At 43.5% G+C, this 22,400-nt stretch overlaps 1 protein-coding gene across 1 annotated transcript in view; it reads left to right on the forward strand.

Moving 5' to 3' along the window:
- Positions 1–3,411: 3,411 nt before the first annotated feature.
- LOC132383909 (gastrula zinc finger protein XlCGF8.2DB-like) overlaps positions 3,412–22,400 on the forward strand; it is a 30,083-nt gene continuing 11,094 nt past the window's right edge. The window contains exon 1 of the mRNA XM_059955100.1: positions 3,412–3,464. The gene's annotated coding sequence lies outside the window, so the exon portion shown is untranslated. The remainder of the gene's footprint in view (positions 3,465–22,400) is intronic.

The raw sequence follows: 22,400 nt of genomic DNA on the forward strand, positions 1-22,400 counted from the left end.
GACTGCAAGGAACGAGGATAGGGTGCAATTGAGATTTATAATTTTTAATTTGAGTAGAGGGTTAGTAAAGGAAAACAAAAAGAAAAGGTCCCATTTTAATGGAACAGTCTAATGTGCACATTAGAGCTCACAGTTTCCTGTCTGGTGGTCCTCCATCAATTTCGCCTGGGTTTCATCGACTCCCAGCCCCACTCCAAGTCCACTCCTTTCAAGTATCTTCCGCCGAATAGAAGACCGAGAATAACTCGCTCTCAGGCACTCCCTTCATTGGACAGCACACATTCCAAAGCCCCAGTTACTTCTAGTCATAACCCAAACACTGCTGCTGCAGATAAACCATTATATTAGCAACAAACCCTTTCCCAGGGCATTACATGAGTAACATCAGAACCCTGATGCCCTTCCCCTCGCCCCCACACAAACAACTTTGACTCTTCCACCGTCCCCACTTGCACCTGCAAAAGAACTGTCCCACACCCTGCCACCCACCCTGGAAGCAACAGCAAAAGTCCCCAAAGAGGCGTGGATCACCAGTACATCAAAATCTGTGGTCCGTAACCCAATAGTTCAGTACCTCAGACTAATGAGGAAGAGGGAGTGGGAGATTGTTGTTGCAACAATGAGGGCAGGAGTGCAGCAGCTGGTTGTTCCGATGTTACAATCCTCCCCGTCACTTCTCGACCCATGACTGACAAACTCTCACTCACCTTCAAAAGAGAGATGGGAGATTGCTCGAGTGCAAGGGCTTTCTTCTGACAGTACCACACACGTCCTGCAGCCCCAACGTTTCAGTCTCCCTTGATGCTTCATTTGGTGAACTGGGTCATCTCTGGGGTGAACATCTTCCTTTTTCGTTTCCAAACATCAGGTTTATGTGGAAAAGTTTCTTTTTACCCATCTAGCTGGGCTTTACATGACTTTTTAAATCACAAAAAAACAGACTTACCTTTCTCTGCCCCCCAAAAAAAGCAGAGGCACAGCCAAACCATTCTTAATTCAAAAGTGAAATGTTGCAAGTAGAATGTCATAGCGCTTCCACATTGGAAGAATGGGCAAAGAGTGGCAGATGGAATACAGTGCTGGGAAATGTACGATAATACATTCTGGTAAAAGGATCAATAGCGCAGACTATGATCTAAATGGGGAAATGGTCAAAAGATCAGAGGTCAGAGCAAAACTCCCAGAAGGTTAATTTACAGGTTGAATCTGTGGTAAAGAAGGCAAATGCAATGTTGGCATCTATTTAAAGGGGAATAGAATATGTAAGCAAGGAAATAAAGCTGAGCCTTTGTAAAACACCACTTCGACCACACTTGGAATATTGTCAACAGATTTTGGCCCCATATTGCAGAAAGCACTGGAGAGAATCCAGAGGTTAACATGTGAGGAGCATTTGGCAGCTTTGGGCCTGCACTCAATAGAATTGAGAAAAATGTTGGGGGATATTATTAATCCTACCAAAAGTTGAGAGGACTAGATAAGAGTAGATGTGGAGAGGATGTTTCCTATGGTGTGGGTATCCAGAACCAGACAGCACAGCCTCAAAATTGAAGGGCAACCCTTTAGAACAGAGCCAAGGAGTAATTATTTTAGTCAGAAGCTGGTGAATCTGTGGAATGCTCTGACACAGTCTGTGCTGGAGGCCAGGTCCTTGTGTATATTTAAGGCAGAAGTTGATAGCTTCCTGATCAGTCAGGAAACTGATGGGGCAAGAAGGCAGGTGTATGGGGTTGAGTGGGATCTGGGATCATCCATGATGAAATGGTGGAGTTGAATGGCCTAATTCTGCTCCTGTGTCTTATGGACTTATACTCTAACACACCCCTCCAGCATTTGTGTGTCGATTCATGAAAGGAAGAATGTGTTTAACCATTAGAGAGGGTTCACATGAGGCTCAACAAAATTCAACAGCATGCATTACGAGGGTAGTTTGAGCGAGCTTTGGTTTTACTCTTTGGGGTGACAGGATGAGAGCTGACGTGTTAGAGGTGAACGAGATGATTATAGGCACAGATTGGGTGGACAGCCGGTGATATTTCCCAAGAAATGGTAATATGTGGGGCAACAAATGTGATTGGAGGCAAGTATATTGGGGAGGGGGTGTCAGAGTTAAATAGAGCGTTGAAAACCCTGCAAAGTGGAATCTGAGGCAGATTTTTGAAGGACATTTAAAAGACTCCTAGAAAGGAACATGGAAGATGGAGGGGCATGGAGGAGAGAATATTCAGATTGTTCTTGGAGGATATTCTGAGGTCGATACAATATTCTGGGCCAGTTTTCAGTGTGAATTTCAGTTCAGTGTGTTGATTTACCATTTCAAACTCCAGAATTTCTTTCAGCTTTTTGTCCAACTTTGCCAACTCATTCTATCACCAGTGATTCCCACACCGCTCTCTGGGAACAAGAGTATTTCCCCATCACCAGACTGAGACAGAGTGGGGTCCCTTCTCTGTGAGTTCTATTATTTCCTGTAAACACTGGGCTTTTTGAGTGACAGACTGAGCAGAAGAGAATGAGAAGACAATATCTGCTCAAGATGGGACGTCCCAGTGACTTTGAGAACAGGAACAGTCACTGGGCAGCCTCTTCACCCATTCTGTAAATCTCTGTGTTCACTCCTCAGCAACAAACAACAGACTGGAAATTACAAATCAGAATATAATTTGATTCATGCAGCACTGCAGCACAGAAATACATTTCAGCCCATCTCGTTTGTGCTGACCTCTTTTTCTGCCTCGTTCCATAGACCGGCACTATATTCCTCCGTATATTTCTCATCCATATATTTATTCAAATTTCTCTTGAATGTTGCAAACAAACCTGCACCCACCACTTGTGTTGAGTGAAACAAAAGAGGGACCAGCACAAATCAGGGATTTTGGGCTCCAAACCAGAAGGGTGATTACAGAGAGTGGGAAGAGGGAATCAGACCAGTTGTTTGAGGCTAAAAATGAAAGATAAGTAACATTTGGAAACATTGAAAAAAAATGTTTATGTTTGCAAAATGTTGGAGGAGCTCACTGAGTCAGATAGCTTCTACCGAGTAGACTTTTCAGAACAAGACCGTTCACCGTGTCTAAATTGTTTATTATTTATTGTGCTGTTGCTGCCTGACCTGCTAAATTCCTGCAGCACTCTGTGTGTTGTTCTGTTTAATTTCAGAATCTGCAGATTCTACTGTATTAGACACCTAAATTTGTAAGTGAGACTGCGACACTGATTGCCAGCTGACTTTGAATATATTTGTGGGAATTTTCTGCGTTAAAATAGCTGCTGAGTTTTCTACAGAAACTACTACTGCGAAGTGGCGAAGAACCTCAGCTTGATTGCAATGGCACCTTACTTACCCAGAAATCTGCGCAGAAGGGTATCAGTACCAAATGCGCATGCGCACAACGAATAGGCAGCTCTCAGAAACCGCGCAGGCGCTAGGCAAACAACGCGCTTTGGAGGATCGACTGCAGGTAGGAGTGGGGCTCTGTGCGGAGGCGTCCACTCCGCTACTGGGGAATAGTTGTTGCGAACTTCGGATGCATCGCGGCTCCGCACCCCGGGGCATTGCGGTCCTTTCCGTCTTTCACAGAGTCACGATCCCAGGGACGAAGGAAGGCCCGGGGGGGGGGGGGGGGGGGGGCGGCGCCATGTCGGTGGCGCATGCGCACCGATGCGGGCGAACGGGTCTGTTTCCGAAGGTTCAAAGTTCAGTTTATTCTCAAAGTGTTCAGAGAAGAACTGAAATTGCCCTTCTGCCGATAGCCACCAACTACAAGACAAAATGGAAATAAAAACATCAAATTTGAAACCCTAGCTACTCGCCGTAACCCTAGAACTAACAGAGAATACGTACACAAGAACTCAGCAGGTCAGGCAGCATCCGTGAGAAAAGAGTAGCCAACGTTTCGGGCTGAGTGATCCACAGCATCTGCAGTTATATTTTTGTGTTTTGACCCTAGGACTAACATCGTTTCACACGGAAAACAGTGAGATTATCAAATCCCTAACATTCTTTCTCACACCAAAGCTAACAGACAGCTTCACACGGAAGAACAACAGCTACAACATTCACCCAAATCTCCAACATTCTCCTTCATACCAAAACAAACAGATCACATCACATGTAGAAACAGCAGGTACAAAATTCACCCCAAATCCCCAACCCTCACCCTCAGACCAATACTAACTGATCGCATCACAGGGAAAAACAGCAGCTACAACATCGAACCCAAAGTCCCCAACATTCTCCCTCACATCAATTCTAACTGATAGCTTAACACGGAGAAACAGCAGCGACAACATCAAACCCCAGATCCCCAACACTCTTTCTCATACCAATTCTAACAGATCACATTACTGGGAAAAAGAGCAGCTACAGAATCAAACTCCAAATCCCCATCAATTTTCCTGGCATCCAAACTCACAGATTGCTTCATGTGGAGAAACATTAGCTGCAAAATTTACCCCAAATCCCCAACATTCTGTATCACAACAACACTAACAGATCGCCTCACTGGGAAATCACCAGCTACAACATTCACCCCCAATGAACAACACTCTCCCTCACACCAATACTAACAGATCACATGGTGAAACAGCAGCAACAACATTCACCCGAAATAAACAACACTCTCCCTCACACAAGTACTCACAAATCGTTTCACATGGAAAAACAGTGAGAATGTCAAATGTCCGACACTCTTCCTCATACTAAAACTAATATATCGCTTCACACAGGAAAAACAGCAGCTACAACATCAAACCACAAATCCCCAACAATCTCCCTCACACCAATTATAACTGATCACCTCACCTGGAGTAACAGCAGCTACAACATTTACCTCAAATCCCCAATATTCTCTCTGACATCAATTCTGACTGATTGCTTCACGGAAAAACAGCAGTGACAACATTTACCCCAAATCCCTAACCCTCTCCCTGACCCCAATACAGACAGATCTCTTCGCAGGGAAAAACTGTAGCTACAACATCAAACTCCATAATCCCCAAAACTCTCTCACACCAATTCTAATAGATTGTATCACAGGGAAAAAGAACGGTTACAATGTTAAACTCCAAATCTGTAACAATGTATCTCACATCAAAACTCACAGACTGCTTCACGTGGAGAAACAGCTGCAAATTTAACCCAAATCACCAACATTCTCCATCACACCAATACTAACAGATCACTTCACAGGGAAAAACAGCAGCAACAATATTAACCCCAAATCCTCACCACTCTCCGTAACACCAATTCTAACAGATTGCTTCACATGGAGAAACAGCGACAACATTCACCCCAAATCCCCAACACTCCTCCTCAGACCAATATGAACAGATCACTTTACAGCGAAAAACAGCAGTAGGAACATTTACTGGGAATCCCCAACACTCTCCCTCACACCAATACAAATAGATTGTTTTTCCGGGAAAAAGAGCAGTGATAACATTCACCCCAAATTCCCAATGCTCTCCCGAGCACAAATTCTGCCTGATCGCTTCACGTGGAGAAGCAACAACAAACTTCACCACACATCCTCAACACTCTCCCTCACACCAATACTAAGAGATCACTTCACATGGCAAAATAGCAGCGACAAAATACACTGCAAATCCCCAACACTCTCCCTCAAACCAATTCTAATATTGCTTCAATGGGAAAAACAGCGAGAATATCAAATGTCCAACACTCTTCCTCATACCAGAACTAACTGATCGTTTCACATGGAAAAACAGCAGCTACAACATCAAACCACAAATCCCCAATATTCTCCCTCACATCAAAACTCACAGACTACTTCACCAGGAGAAAAATTAGCTACACCATTTACACCAAATCCCCAACACTCTCCATCACACCAATACTAACAGATCACTTCACAGGGAAAAACAGCAGCTACAGCATTTACCCTAAGTCCCCAACACTCTCTCACACCAAAACTAATGCATCGCTTCACACGGAGAAATGGCAGCGACAACATTCACCCCAGGTTCACAACCCTCTCCCTCACACCAATTCTAACATATCGCTTCACAAGGAAAAAGAGCAACTACAGCATCAAACCCCAAATCCCCAACAGTCTCCCTCACAACAGTACTAACAATAGACAATAGGTGCAGGAGTAGGCCGTTTGGCCCTTCGAGCCAGCAGCACAATTCACTGTGATCGTGGCTGATCATTCACAATCAGTACCCCGTTCCTGCTTTCTCCCCATATCCCTTGACTCCGCTATCTTTAAGAGCTCTATCTAACTCTTTCTTGAAAGCATCCAGAGATTTGGCCTCCACTGCCTTCTGAGGCAGAGCATTCCACAAATCCACAACTCTCTGGGTGAAAAAGTTTTTCCTCAACTCCGTTCTAAATAGCCTACCCCTTTTTCTTAAACTGTGGCCTCTGGTTCTGGACTTCCCCAACATCGGGAACGTGTTTCCTGCCTCTTACATGTCCAGTCCCTTAATAATCGTATATGTTTCAATCAGATCCCCTCTCATCCTTCTAAATTCCAGTGTATACAAGCCCAGTCACTCCAATCTTTCAACATATGACGGTTCCCCCCAAAACCCCAGAATTAACCTCGTGAACCTACGCTGCATGCCCTCAATAGCAAGAATGTCTTCCTCAAATTTGGAGACCAAAACTGCACACAATACTCCAGGTGTGGTCTCACCAGGGCCCTATACAACTGCAGAAGGACCTCTTTGCCCCTATACTTAACTCCCCTTGTTATGAAGGCCAACATGCCATTAGCTTTTTTCACTGCCTGCTGTCCCTGCATGCTTACTTTCAGTCACTGATAAACAAGGACACCTAGGTCTCGTTGTACTTTCCTTTTTCCTAATTTGACACCATTCAGGAAGGCCTCCCTGTTCTTGCCACCGAAGTGGATAATCTCACATTTATCCTCGTTAAACTGCATCTGCCCACTCACCCAACCTGTCCAAGTCACCTGCATTCTCATAACATCCTCCTCACATTTCACACTGCCACCCAGCTTTGTGTCATTTGCAAATTTGCTAATGTTACTTTTAATCCCTTCGTCTAAATCATTAATGTATATTGTAAATAGCTGCAGTCCCAGCACCGAGCCTTGCGGTACCCCACTAGTCACTGCCTGCCATTCTCAAACGGACCCATTAATCCCTACTGTTTCCTGTCTGCCAACCAATTTTCTATCCATGTCAGTACCCTACCCCCAATACCATGTGCTTTAATTTTGCCCTCTAATCTCTGATGTGGGGCCTTATCAAAGGCTTTCTGAAAGTCCAGGTACACTATATCCACTGGCTCTCCCTTGTCCATTTTCATAGTTACATCCTCAAAAACTTTCAGAAGATCAGGCAAGCATGATTTCCCGTTTGTAAATCCATGGTGACTCGGACCAATCCTGTTACTGCTATCCAAATGTGCCGCTATTTCGTCTTTTATAATTGACTCCAGCATCTTCCCCACCACTGCTGTCAGGCTAACTGGTCTTTAATTCCCTGTTTTCTCTCTCCCTCCTTTCTTAAAAGGAGGGATAACATTAGCTACCCTCCAATCCTCAGGGACTGATCCTGAATCTATAGAACATTGGAAAATGATTACCAATGCGTCCACAATTTCTAGAGCCACCTCCTTAAATACCCTGGGACGCAGCCTTCAGTCCCATCAGTCTACCCAACACCATTTTCTGCCTAATGTGAATTTCCTTCAGTTCCTCCGTTACCTTAGGTCCTCTGGCCACGATTACATCTGGGAGATTGTTTGTGTCTTCCCTAGTGAAGACAGATCCAAAGTACCTGTTCAACTCGTCTGCCATTTCCTTGTTCCCCATAATAAATTCACCCGTTTTTGTCTTCAAGGGCCCAACTTTGGTCTGAACTAATTTTTTCCTCTTCACATACCTCAAGAAACTTTTACTATCCTCCTTTATATTCTTCGCTAACTTACCTTCAAACCTTATCTTTTCTCCCAGTATTGCCTTTTTAGTTATCTTCTGTTGCTCTTTAAAGTTTCCCAATCCTCTGGCTTCCCGCTCATCTTTGCTATGTTATACTTATTCTCTTTTATTTTTATAATGCCCTTGACTTCCCTTATCAACCACAGTTCCCCCTACTCCCCTTAGAATCTTTCTTCCTCTTTGGAATGAATTAATCCTGCACTTTCTGTATTATTCCCAGAAATACCTGCCATTGTTGTTCCACTGTCATCCCTGCTAGGGTATCTTTACAGTCAACTTTGGCCAGCTCTTCCCTCATGGCTTCATACTCCCCTTTGTTCAACTGAATTACTGACACTTCTGATTTTCCCTTTTCCCTCTCAAATTGTAGATTAAAGCTTATCATGTTATGGTCACTACCTCCTAAGGGCTCCCTTACTTCGAGTTCCCTTGTCAAATCGGGTTCATTAGACAACACTAAATTCAGAATTGCCTTCTCCCTGGTCGGTTCCATTACAAGCTGCTCTAAGAGTCCATCTCGGAGGCACTCCATAAATTCCCTTTCTTGGGGTCCGGTACCAACCTGATTTTCCCAGTCTACCTGGATGTTAAAATCCCCCATAAAAACTGTAAAATTACCGTTGCAACATGCCAATTTTAACTCTTGATTCAACTTGCACCCTATATCCAGGCTACTATTTGGGGGCCTGTAGATAACTCCCATGGGGTTCTTCTAGCCTTTGCAATTTCTTAGTTCTATCCATACTGACTCTACATCTCCTGATTCTATGTCACCCCTCGCAATGGACTCAATCTCATTCCTCACCAACAGAGCCACTCCACCCCTTCTGCCCACCTGTCTGTCCTTTCGATAGGACGTTTTCCCTTGAATATTCATTTCCCAGCCCTGGTCCTCTTGCAGCCATGTCTCTGTTATTCCTACAACATCATACTTGCCAATTTCCAAATGAGCCTCAGGCTCATACTTTTAATACATTACTCCCCTCACCTCTCACACCAATTCCTATTGCACTTGGCCATACACTCTGATCTCTTCCTGAGCTTTCTGCCCCGTTAATTCTGTTGCCTTTCTTAACTTTTCTTATTTTTTCTTTCCCTTTAACTCCATCCTTATATTTCCATTTCATCTCCTACTAACAACAGCTTCACATGGAGAAACATGCAGCAACAACATTCATCTGTACTAAACAAAACTCCCTCACACCAATACTCACAGATCATTTCACACGGAAAAACAGCTAGAATATCAAATCTCCAAAAGTCTCCGTCTTACCAAAACTAACAGATTGCTTCATACAGAAAAACAGCAGTTACATCAAACCGCAAATCATCAGCACTCTCCCTCACTGCAAAACCAACAGACCGCCTTACCTAGAAAAACAGCAGCAACAGCATTCATCCCAACTCCCCAACACTCTACCTCACACGATGAAACAGCAGCTACAACATTAACCCCAAATCCCCTGCATTCTCCCGAATAGCAGTTCTAACAGATTGCTTCACAGGGAAAAAAAGCATCTGCAAAACCAAACCCCAAATCCCCAACACTCCCTTACACCAATTCTAATAGATCGCTTCAATGGGAAAAAGCAGCTACAACATCAAATCCCAAATCTCAACACTCTCCCACACCACAGTACTAACAGCTTGCTTCACATGGAGAAACAGCAGGAACAACATTCACCTGAAATAAACAACACTCTCCCTCACACCAATACTAACAGATTGCTTCACACAGAAAAACAGAAGCTACAACGTTGAACCGCAAATCTCCAAAACTCTCCCTCACAGAAAAACTAACAGATCGCTTCACAGGGAGAAACAGGAGCTGCAACATTCACCCCAAATCCCCAATGCTCTCCATCACACGAATTCTAACAGATCGCTTCACACGGAGAATGAGCAGATGCAAAATTCACCCCAAATCCCCTGCACTCTCCCTCAGACCAATACTAACAGATCGCACCACAGGGAATAACAGCAGCTACAACATCAAACTACAAGTGCCCAACAATCCTTAGACCAACACGAACAGATCAGTTCACAACGAAACACAGCAGCTGCAACATTTACCGCAAATCCCCAATACTCTCCCTAACACCAATTCTAACAGATCACCTCACCGGGACAAACACCAGCTGCAACATACACCCCAAATGCACTCTCACTCAGACCAAATCTAACAGATCGCATCACAGGGAGAAACAGCAGCTACAACATTCATCCGTAATAAACAACACTCTCCCTCAAGCCAATACTCACAGATCGTTTCACATGGAAAAACTGTGAGAATATCAAATCTCCAACATTCTCCCTCTCACCAAAACTAACAGATTGCTTCACATGGAAAAACAACAGCTACAACATCAAACCCCAAATCCCCAACACTCTTCTTCACACCAGTTGTGACAGATAGCTTCAAACAGAGAAACACCATAGAACTTTACAGCACAGAAACAGGCCTTTTGGCCCTTCTTGGCTGTGCCGAACCATTTTTCTGCCTAGGCCCAATGACCTGCACCTGGCCCATATCCCTCCATACACCTGTCATCCTTGTACCTGTCCAATTTTTTCTTAAATGTTAAAAGTGAACCTTCATTTACCCTTCATCTGGCAGTTCATTCCACACTCCCACCACTCTCTGTGTGAAGAAGCCCCCCCCCCCCCCTCAATGTTCCCTTTAAAGTTTTTCCCCTTCACCCTTAACCCATGTCCTCTGGTTTTATTCTCCCCTAGCTTCAGTGGAAAAAGCCTGCTTGCATTCACTCTATCTATACCCATCATAATTTTATACACCTCTATCAAATCTCCCCTCATTCTTCTATGCTCAAGGGAATAATGTCCTAACCGATTCAACCATTTTCTGTAACTCAGTTTCTCAAGTTTTGGCAACTTCCTTATCAAACTTCTCTGCACTCATTCAACGTTATTAATATCTTTCCTGTAATTTGGTGACCAAAACTGCACACAATACTCCCAAGTTCGGCCTCAGCAACGCGTTATACAACCTCACCATAACATTCTAACTGCTATACTCAATGCTTTCATTGATAAAGGGCAAAAGCTCTCTTTTCTACCCTATCTATCTGTGAAGCCACTTACAGGGAATTTTGTATCTGTATTCCCAGATCTCTCTTTACTACTGCATTCCTCAGTGCCCTATCATTTACCTTGTATGTTCTACCTTGGTTTTTCCTTCCAAAGTGCAACACCTCACACTTGTCTAGTAAACTCCATCTGCCATTTTTCAGCCCATTTTTCCAGCTGGTCCAAATCCCTCTGCAAGCTTTGAAAACCTTTCTCACTGCCCACTACACCTCCAATCTTTGTATCATCAGCAAATTTGCCAATCCAATTTACCATGTTATCATCCAGATCATTGATATAGATGACAAATAACAATGGACCAAGCACTGATCCCTGTGGCACACCAACAGTCACAGGCCTCCACTCTGAGAAGGAATCCTCCACTACCACTCTCTGACTTCTCCCAATGAGCCAACATTGAACCAACAAGCGACAACATTCACCCAAAATCCACAACACTCTACCTAACACCAATTCTAACAGATCACTTCACAGAGAAAAAGAGCAGAAAAGTGCTGTTCCAACTAACTGGTAGTTAGGGTAGTTCAGAAAGCTTATGGGGTGTTAGCTTTCATAAGTCAAGGGATAGAGTTTAAGAGATGTGATGTAATAATGAAGCTGTATAAAACTCTGGTTAGGCCACACTTGGAGTACTGTGTCCAGTTCTGGTCGCCTCACTATAGGAAGGATGTGGAGGCATTGGAAAGGGTACAGAGGTGATTTACCAGGAAGCTGCCTGGTTTAGAGAGTGTGCATTATGATCAGAGATTAAGGGAGATGGGGCTTTGCTCTTTGGAGAGAAGGAGGATGAGGGGAGACATGATAAAGGTATACAAGATATTAAGAGGAGTAGATAGAGTGGACAGCCAGTGCCTCTTCCCCTGCTCAATACAAGAGGAAATGGCTTTAAGGTAAGGGGAGGGAAATTCAAGGGGGATATCAGAGAAAGCTTTTTTACTCAGAGAGTGGTTGGTGTATGGAATGCCCTGCCTGAGTCTGTGGTGGAGGCAGATACACTAGTGAAATTTAGGAGACTGCTAGACAGGTATAAGGAGGAATTTAAGGCGGTGGGGGTGGCAATATGGGAGGCAGGATTTAAGGGTCAGCACAATATTGTGGGTCGAAGGTCTTGTACTGTGTGTGTATGTTCTATATTAAGAGCATCTACAACATCAAACCCCAAATCCCAAACACTGTCCCTCAGACCAATACTAACAGATCACTTAACAGGGAAAAACAGCAGCTACAACTTTTACCCTGAATCCCCAACACTCTCCCTCAGACCAATAATAACATGTGGCTTCACAGGGAAAAACAGCAGCAACAACATTCACTCAAATCCCCATTACTCTCCGTCAGACCAGTAACAGATCGTATTAAGGGGAAAACAGCAGCGACAGCATCAAACCCCAAATCCCCAATATTCTCCCGTACAACAGTACTAACAGATTGCTTCACATGAAGAAACAGCAGCTACAACATTCACCCGAAATAAACAACACTCTTCCACACAGCAACACTAGCAATCACTTCACACAGCAAAACAGCAGCTACAACATTGACCACAAGTCCCCAACACTCTCCCTCAAACCAATTCTAACAGGTTGCTTCAATGGGATAAAGCTGCTAAAACTTCAAACCCCAAATGCCCAACACTCTCCCTCACAGCAAAGCCAACAGATCGCTTCACAGGGAAGAACAGCATCTACAACATCAAACCCCAAGTCCCCAGCACTGTCCCTCACACCAATTTTAAGCGATTGTTTCAATAGGTTAGAAACCTATCCCCAAATCCCCAACACTCTCCCTCACACCAAAACTATTAGATCGCTTCACAAGGAGAAACAGCAGCAACTACATTTACCCCAAATCCCCAACACTCCTCCTGAGACCAAGACAAACAAATGACTTCACAAGGACAAACAGCAGCTGCAACATATACCACGAATCCTCAACACTCTGCCTCACACCAATTCTAACAGATCACTTCACAGGGAAAAAAAGCAGCTACAAAATCAAACCGCAGATTCCCAACACTCTCCCTCACACCAGATCTAAGAGAAGGAAGAGCAGTAGATGTAGTGTATATGGATCACAGCAAGGCATTTGATAAGATACCCCATGCAAGGCTTATTGAGAAAGTAAGGAGGCATGGGATCCAAGGGGACATTGTTTTGTGGATCCAGAACTGGCTTGCCCACAGAAGGCAAAGAGTGATTGTAGATGGGTCATATTCTGCATGGAGGTCGGTGTCCAGTGGTGTGCCTCATGGATCTGTTCTGGGACCCCTACTCTTCGGATTCAACAAACCACGGATCGGGGAAACCCGGAAGTTCTCTCTCCAGCACTCGTTGCTTGAGCATGTACAGATTATTTTTTCTTGTCATTATTCCCTAAACAATGCAGTATAACAACTATTTACACTGCATTTACATTGTGTTAGGTATTATAAGTAATCTAGAAATAACTTAAAAGTACAGGCAGTCCCCGGGTTATGAATGAGTTCCATTCCTGAGTCCGTCTTTAAGTCGGATTTGAGGTCGGAACAGGTACATCTGGTATTATTTAACGTCAGTTAGTTAAACGTTTTTCTTAGGATATAGTACATATTTTACCTTTATACATATAAAACACTTAAGAAACATACGTTTTTCAATAATTTAACCACTGCGTTGCTTAGTAATAATTGTAGCTTTTGTCGGGGCAGGGCCTTTCACATGCTCCATTAAAATTGTTCCAATCATTGACCGACTGTAGCCTAATGCTTTTCCAATGACCGATGGTGTTTCGCCTCTTCCCGATCGCTCTATTACTTCCACCTTATTTTCAATCGTGATCGTGATTATTTTCGAGAACAGAAACACTGCGGATTCAGAGCTGCACCGCCAGGTCCTGATGTCCACCGCACGGAGACATGTTAAATAAAGTCCGGGGTTCCGCTGGGTCCTGAAGACCACCGCACTGATACGTGTTTAAATAAGGGACTTGAACATCCCCGAATTTTGGTATCTGCAGGGGGTCCCGGAACCAATCCCCCACAGATGAGGAGGGCCGACTGTATTGCATTCCAGTGTCATAGGCTACAGGTCATGTGGTTGACCTTTAACTCGGGCCAACATCCATTTATTGTCCCCTTCCCAGCAAGTGACAATCGGTAATTTTGGCTCTTTGTTTTCTATCAGCATTGAGCTTGAATCACACAGACCAACATTCACAGTGTTGTATGCAACCAAAGAACACCTCACAAGCAACTTCTCATTTGGAAAGGACCCCCCGTTCAGCAGATCACCTGAAGTATCATTGTGTCTACTTTAAAACAGGACTGACTCACAAAATGGAGGGCACTGTCTTCTTCATAAAATAGTGGTCTCCACCTCTTTGGTCGAGAGAACAATTGGTCTGTCTGCTTCCACTGCCCTTGATTCATTCAAATTCACAGATCTTTAGACTCATTCATTCTGGCCAACATCTCCCTCCTCTTGATCCAAAAATATTTATCTTAGGTTCACTAACCTCCTCCATTCTATTGACTACTCATAGGATAGTTGAGAACCCCCAGAAGTCATGCAAGACTTACATTATTCAAAGATAAAGGTACCATTTACTTCCTGAATTCATAGACTCTCTATACAAAAATATCACCTTCTCTGTATTACAGATCCATCATTCAGCCTTTCACCTTCCAAGGTGATACACATTAAACAGTACCATTATCAGCGTACATTGCCACAGCATATGATGTTATTCTCACCCACAGATGTTTTTGAACATTTAATCCACAATTCCAAAATTTATCCCATGAGTCTGACTCACTCAATATTTCATTTGCTTTATCAGGATGTGCCTTAATGTCCATTGATGGATTATTTCCTTTGCCTTCTCCACAACTTGTGCCCAGTCTGCAGTCAAATGAGGCAACTCAGTAACAACATAGTTCCCCAAATATCAATCACTGTGCTAGTTCTCCTTCATTTCTGTGTCTCCTGCGGGCAGAAGTAAAGTTCTTCCTCCACTAGCCCAATCTAACGTCACCCTCCCAATTGCAAAGGACGCCCTTTCCATTCCTTGGTATAGCTCGTTCTTACTGTGGCTATGTAATATGTCTGTCCCACCGTGCATGTGCAGAGAAGAACTCATCAGGTGCAGGTAGAGCATACAATAAACAATTGGTACTGAAACACAGTCCAGATGTTTCTGTCTTGTTATCTCTTTTAGACAAGCCCTGTGGGGATTCCCATTTTATACCATCTTGATAAATCTGTCTCTTTCATAGAAACATAAAAAACCTACAGCACAATTCAGGCCCTTTGGCCCACAAAGCTGTGCCTAACATGTCGTTACATTAGAAATTACCTCGGGTTACCCATAGATCTCTATTTTCTGAGCTCCATGTATCTGTCCCTTTCCTGCTACGATAACTTGTGTTGCTGAGTTACAAGTTTCCTCATTATATGCTCACATTGTGAACTCTTTTCAAAGAGTAGGTTGATCTATTTCTGTCGGGGAATATGAAATTCCACACTGACTTAACCCTTCCTTTACTGTAATCACAGGTACCCAGTACTCTGTTAGTTCGTCTTAGATCAATTGTGGCACGAGGATACCTTCCAAAACCGCTTACTCATCTAAAATGCAATTTGGTACTTGATGTGCACCGAATTGTAATAAATTTGTACCAGTCATGGCAGGCAGCAAACTAGTATATGTAGCACAGATCTCAGCTTTATGTGTTCCCTCGGATATGAAGTCAGTTGTCAAAGTTGTGGTATCTTGGGGTCGGGGGGGGGGGGGTGCTTCAGAAATTTAACTGATCCTGAGCAACCTGTGACCAGTTTCATTAGTCTGTATCTGATTACGAAAATTTTCTCCAGATAGGCGGAAGGGTAAGTAGTGGTTAGGAAGCTATGTGATTGCAGCAGGCCTTGGACAAATTGGAAGAATGGGCAAACAATGGCAGATGGAATACAGTGCTGGGAAATGTATGATAATGCATTTTGGTAAAAGGAACAATAGTGCAGACTATAACTGAAATGGGGAGAAGGTTCAAACATCAGAGGTGCAGAAGGACTGATGAGTCCTCGTGCAAGACTCCCAGAAGGTTAATTTACAGGTTGAGTCTGTGGCAAAAAAATGACAAATGCAATGCCATGTGAGGAGCATTTGACAGGTTTGAGTCTATCTGGAATTTAGAAGAATGTATGGGGATCTCAGTGAAACCTGCCGAATGCTGAAAGGACTAAATAGGGTGGATGTGTAGAAGATAATTCACAAGGTGGAGTCATCCAGAACTAGAGGACACAGCCTCAAAATTGAGGGGTAACCTTTTAGAACAAAGGTAGGGAAGAATTATTTTAGCCGGGGAGTTGTGGATCTGTGGAATACTCTGCCACACACTGCGGTAGGGGCCAATTCTGTGGGTATTTTTAAAGTGGAAGTTGGATCATTTCCTGATTGGTCAGGGCATCAAAGGATAGGATGAGAAGGCAGGTGTATGGGATTGAGTGGGATCCAGAATCAGCCATGATGGAATGGTGGAGCAGACTCGATGGGCTGAATGGCATAATTCTGCTCCTGTGTCTTATGGTCTTCTGATCTAATATCCCACATTTTCTGCTGAAGGGATTATTTCTGGTTTCCTAACTGCTGTATCTAAAGTTTTGACCATTGCAATGCTTGATGCATAATATTTTCTTATCTTTTCCTATTTTTGACTCACTTAAACTCACTGCTGTCTCCCAAGAAAATGAACAAATAACTCTCATTGCAAACCAGCACCATTATTTCAGTTAGATTCAAATTACCTGCACATGCTGGTACCCTGGTACCAAAGTGACAAATTCCCTTGTATCTCCTAACACTGCTCTTACCCCCTTGTACTTCACAGGGTCTCATTACATGTAGACTCTGCTGTAGTTCCAGCTACATGAGGCTGTTGATAGTCAATGTTACATTATTCTTAACGTACTGAACTAACCAGTCACACTCAAATGTCATGTCTGCTCTTTCCTACAGATTCACGGTTCAGCCGTAAATCATTTTCAGTCCACATTTTCTATCTATTCTCTAGCCTGTCCAATCTAGGCTCCCAATTATCTTTGAACTCAATCCATCATTATTTTTCTCCCCCCCCCCCCCCATCCAATTTCATTTCAGGACAGGGCAGGCAGAAACCAACATGTTTTTATTTCCTTTTCTTTATTTTTTTTCTTCATTTTATTGCTGAGGATGTTCTACGAGGCTGTGGTGGCCAGTGCTATCATGTTTGCTGTTGTGTGCTGAAGCACAGGCTGAGGGTAGCAGACACCAACAGAATCAACAAACTCATTTGTAAGGGCAGTAATGTTGTGGGGGTGGAACTGGACTCTCTGACGGTGGTGTCTGAAAAGAGGATGCTGTCCAAGTTGCATGCCATCTTGGACAATGACTCCCATCCACTCCATAATGTACTGGTTAGGCACAGGAGTACATTCAGCCAGAGACTCATTCCACCGAGATGTAACACTGAGTGTCATAGGAAGTCATTCCTACATGTGGCCATCAAACTTTACAACTCCTCCCTCAGAGTGTCAGACACCCTGAGCCAATAGGCTGGTCCTGGACTTATTTCTTATTAACTTATTATTACAAAATTACTTATGGTTTTATATTACTATTTTTCTTCACTATTCTTGGTTGGTGCGGCTGTAACAAAACCCAATTTCCCTCGGGATCAATAAAGTACGTCTGTCTGTCTGTTAAAACTTCCCTGATTTTCAGAATGAGAGAATGAAAAAAATTCTTGGTTAAATCTACTTGGAACAGCCATTCCAATCTCAAATCTTTCCAGTCAGGATTCCCATGCACATTGAGTGTCAATTCTCCAAAATTGGGAGCATTGTCTACATTAACAGTCTGTGCCAATGCTGATAACATGCCTGTTTCTCCCCTACCACTCTCAGCGGGGTGTCATAGTACCATCCACTTTCCTCTGGAGAAGCCAGTACCCTAACGTCAACTGATGATCTTACTTTGTCTATAATTTCATACAGCCCTGAAAAACTTGGATTTAAAAATTAGGTGGGCTAGTGTACTTGAATCATCTCTTTCTCCTGGACTTAATTTTATGGGACGCACTTTTGAGTCAAAGTATGCTTTACTCTGTTGCTTCTTCTTTCCCAGTTGATGGGCTGCCACACAGTTGGCCTCCTTCGCTGTCTCGACCAATTATTGTACCCACTCTTCTGACACAATCCCATGGATTTCAGGTTTTGACAAGTCCAATCTTTTCATGACCCTTCCAGTCATGAGTTTATAAGGGGTGTACCCTGCTGGTGATGCTGCTGTATTCCTTATTAGCTCCAGCAGGCAATGCAAAACTACCTGCCTGTTGTTCCATGTTGTTGCACTATTTTGGCCATCATATCTTTTAATGTTCAGTTCATCCTTTCCACAATTCCACTGGACTGTGGTCTATAGGGTATATGAAATCTCTGCTTGATCCTTAAGAATGTCATGGCACCTTGCATTATCTGGGCTGTAAAATCTGTTCCTTGTTCCGATTCTATACTCCGAGGTAAACTCCAGTCAATGAAGACACTGTCCAATGGATTCTTGCAGTAGCTTTGGCCATGTATGTCTTAGTTGGGAAAGCTTCCACCCACTCGATGAAAGTATCTACCATGACAAGGATGTATCCTCCCGGGGTGGCAGAAAAAGGTCCAACGTAATCTGCAAATTATCCAAAGCCCTTCCACTGGTATAGAACATTGGAAGGCTCATTTCTTTACATTTCCTTTTAATTCTGTATCTTCCTTCCGATCCTTGGTTACATCCATAGCCTTAATCTGTTGTTCCTTCTGTCTTCGCAGCTCCCCAATTTGCAGCTGCTGTTTCTGTCCATACAAAGCACCTTTCTTCATCAGCCTTTTTATTCCCCGCAGGGTAATTTTGACTGAGCCTTTGCTTCTCCAAATATAATCCACAGCTGCTTCATTGGCTGCCTATGCACTCGTGGTTTTGGGTAACTTTAAAGCTATACTTTACCTTTCCTTCTATCTTCATTGTAACCTGCTGAATGTTGAAAGAACTAGATAGGGTGGATGTGGAGAGGATGTTTCCTAAGGTGCGGGCATCCAGAACTAGAGGGCACAGCCTCAAAATTGAGAGGCGACCCTTTAGAACAGAGGTAAGGAGGATTTTTTTTAGTCAGAGAGGAGAAAATCTGTAATTCTCTACCACAGGCTGAGGTGGAGGCCAAATCCGTGGGTAACTTAAGGCGGAAGTTGATCATTTCCTGATCGGTCAGGGCATCAAAGGATAGGGTGAGAAGGCAGATGTATGGGGTTGAGGGAAATCTGGGATCAGTGATTGAGTGAAATCTGGGGGCAGAGCAGACTCAATGGACTGAATGGCCTAATTCTGCTCCTGTGTCTTATGGTCTCTACATATATGCTGCACCCAGTTCTCCTATCACCCATCTGTACTAATGAGGAGCCATCAAAAAAAGTTTTAAAAGTTTTCTCTGTGTTTTCCTTTTGTCTGTGGCATTGTTCTTAAGTATTGCTTCCTGGTCTCCTTCCATCTGCCCATTTTGATACAAATGGCCCCTTAGGATTGTCTGCTATCATATCCTGACACCCACGCAGTACAATAAAGATTATCTGCAAGGAAGGAAGAAACTTTGGCACACTTTACTGCTACAACCCAACCCTGCAGTGACTGATCAAGACTTTTTAACTTGAGCATCCTCCAGCAGTTGCTTGATAAATGCTGAAATATTTTGTAAAAATCCAATAACAGGAAATGTGTTACTGTATGCAGTTAACACAAAGAAATGTTGGAAGTTACTCATCATGCACAAGTAAACAACATTCAGTAAGTTTAAATCATGAAACCCCCACATTAACTAAACTTCCAACATATTCTGTCCCTCTCTGATTTTTGTTAGAGGAGTTAAATTGCATTAACCGTCTGCATGGTAATTCCAAACATTTGGTCACACTGTCGGTTTGTTTTCTTGAGATTCTTACACACTTGATACAAATGCAATACGCCAACTTCTGTGGATTGCCATGATTCTTTATTTAAGCAAGTACAAGCATTTTTGATGATCAAGCGATGCTCCCCAAACAAGGGATCAGTCCTCCCCTTTTAATAGAGTTTTACACCACAGTCAGTCGTGTATGCAAGATACAGTTTTTAGCCACCCCTACAGTCACATGCCTGGCAACAGCGATAGTATGAGACAAAGAATACTGAAGCACCTAAAGCAGAAGCAAAGGTCATCCACCCAAGAACAATGTATGCAATTAGTATCTAAACTCCTGCATATCATCAGGACAAATTAATCTTTTAACATCTCAATCTCAATAACAAAGACCACTTAATCACCTAAAAGTATCTAATTTCCTGCAACCTCTCAACATCTGAAACAGCAGCTTTGAGTGTTGTACTGTCCCCAACTACAGCTTCCCTAATTGGCAAATTCCCTAAAGTGCCAGTGTGATGTTACTTCCCTTCTAAAATCTGTCGGCTGGCTTCTGTCCTGACCTCATTCCCCAACGACATCTTGTATCTTTTCCTAGATGCCTCTGGAGTATTCCTAAAGTTAAAATCAAACTCCTGCTCCTCCTCTCATGCTCTGATCATTTTCCTTAGTACCTATGCCTTAGCATGTGTAGGGTCACTGGTGTGTTTTTGGTCACTAGTGTGTAAGATCACTGGTGTGAGTACGGTCACTGGTGTGTAGTGTCACTGGTGTGTGTGTTGGGTCGCTGGTCTGGTGTTTCCTGTTGTAATCTATCTTACACAGCATCAGCTCTTTGTCAATATCCTTTTAAGTCCTCAGTGTGGCAGGCTACTGCTACTGGCTTCAGTCGCTGCTTAAATTCCTTGTCTGACAATTTCCCTTCGCCACAGGTGTGTCCAGCATAGTCCCCATATTGTGGCCATTTCCCCAGTATGTTCTTCTGGAGGAAACCCCTCCAATCAAAACAATCCAAGTCCTCCGGATTTGCAGAATTCCCCGAATTGTTCATCCTGAGTCTACTAACAAACTACCCAGCGTCAGATCTCTCTGTTTTTCACCCACGTTGTCCGACTCCTCTTCCACTGGTGGAGAGATTTATTTCAAGCCGACAATGGGATACCAATTCTGTGACAAGAATCACCCCTTGTAATAATGATCAGTGAAGCACAGAGAGAATTTGTATTTATAGAAAAGAACCTTTATTGTCACAATGGAAGAACACGTGAACTTCCACACCCAATACCTGTTCACACCAACTAAATTTTCCTGACCTTCCACGATACTTAAAGCACAGAAAATATAATATCAGTCTGCTGCTGGTCACATGCTCCTCGTAGACCCGTTTCAAATCTCCATGTGTCCATGGGACACCTCACATCCATGATATTTTCCTATAGAGTTACCACCGGCACGCACTTGAAGCATCTGCTTCTACGCTCATTTCTTACCAATTTAAATATTGCGTTCCGTTGTCATTGGCAGTAGGTCGTGTGTCTGACCTTTAACACCTTTTACTGGCCTGCTCCAGGGCAGCATCCATTTATTACTCTCTTTCCAGTAAGTGACAATCGCTAAGCTTTGGCTCTTCGTTCTCATCAACCACCAGCTTGAATCATGCTGACCAACATTCACAATGTTATATGCAACCAAAGAATACGTCACAAGTAACTTCTTCTATCAGACCATAAGATGTAGGAGCAGAATTAGGCCATTCAGCCCAGTGCGTCTGCTCTGCCGTTCCATTATGGCTGATCCCGGATCCCACTCTACCCCGTACACCTGCCTTCTCATCCTTTCTTTGATGTCCTGACCGTAGGAAGCGATCAACTTCCGCCTTAAATGTACACACAGACTCGGCTTCCACCACAGTCTGTGGCAGAGCATTCCACAGATTTACAGCTCTCTGGCTAAAAAAATTCTCTTTACCTCTGTTCTAAAGGATCGGCCCTCAGTTTTAAGGCTGTGTCCTCTAGTTCTGGATATCCCTGCCGTAGGAAACATCCTCTCCACATCCACGCTATGTAGTCTTTCCAGAATTAGGTAGGTCTCAATGAGATCCCCACGCGTTCTTCTAAATTCCAGTAAGTACAGGCCCAAAGCTGCCAAACGCTCTTCATATGTTAACTCCTTCATTCCCAGAATCATTCTTGTGAACCTCCTCTGGACTGTCTCCACAAGGAACAGATCCTTTCTGAGATATGGGGCCTACAAAACTGTTGACAATACTCCAAGCGTGACCTGACTAGTGTCTTATTAATGCTCAGAATTATCTCCTTGCTTTTATATTCTATTTGCCAACATTGCATTTGCCTTCTTTACCACAGAGTCAACCCGTAAATTAGCCTCCTGGGAGTTTTGCACCAGGACTC

This window comes from Hypanus sabinus, chromosome 31 (assembly GCF_030144855.1).
Source record: "Hypanus sabinus isolate sHypSab1 chromosome 31, sHypSab1.hap1, whole genome shotgun sequence".
Taxonomy (NCBI): Eukaryota; Metazoa; Chordata; class Chondrichthyes; order Myliobatiformes; family Dasyatidae; genus Hypanus; species Hypanus sabinus.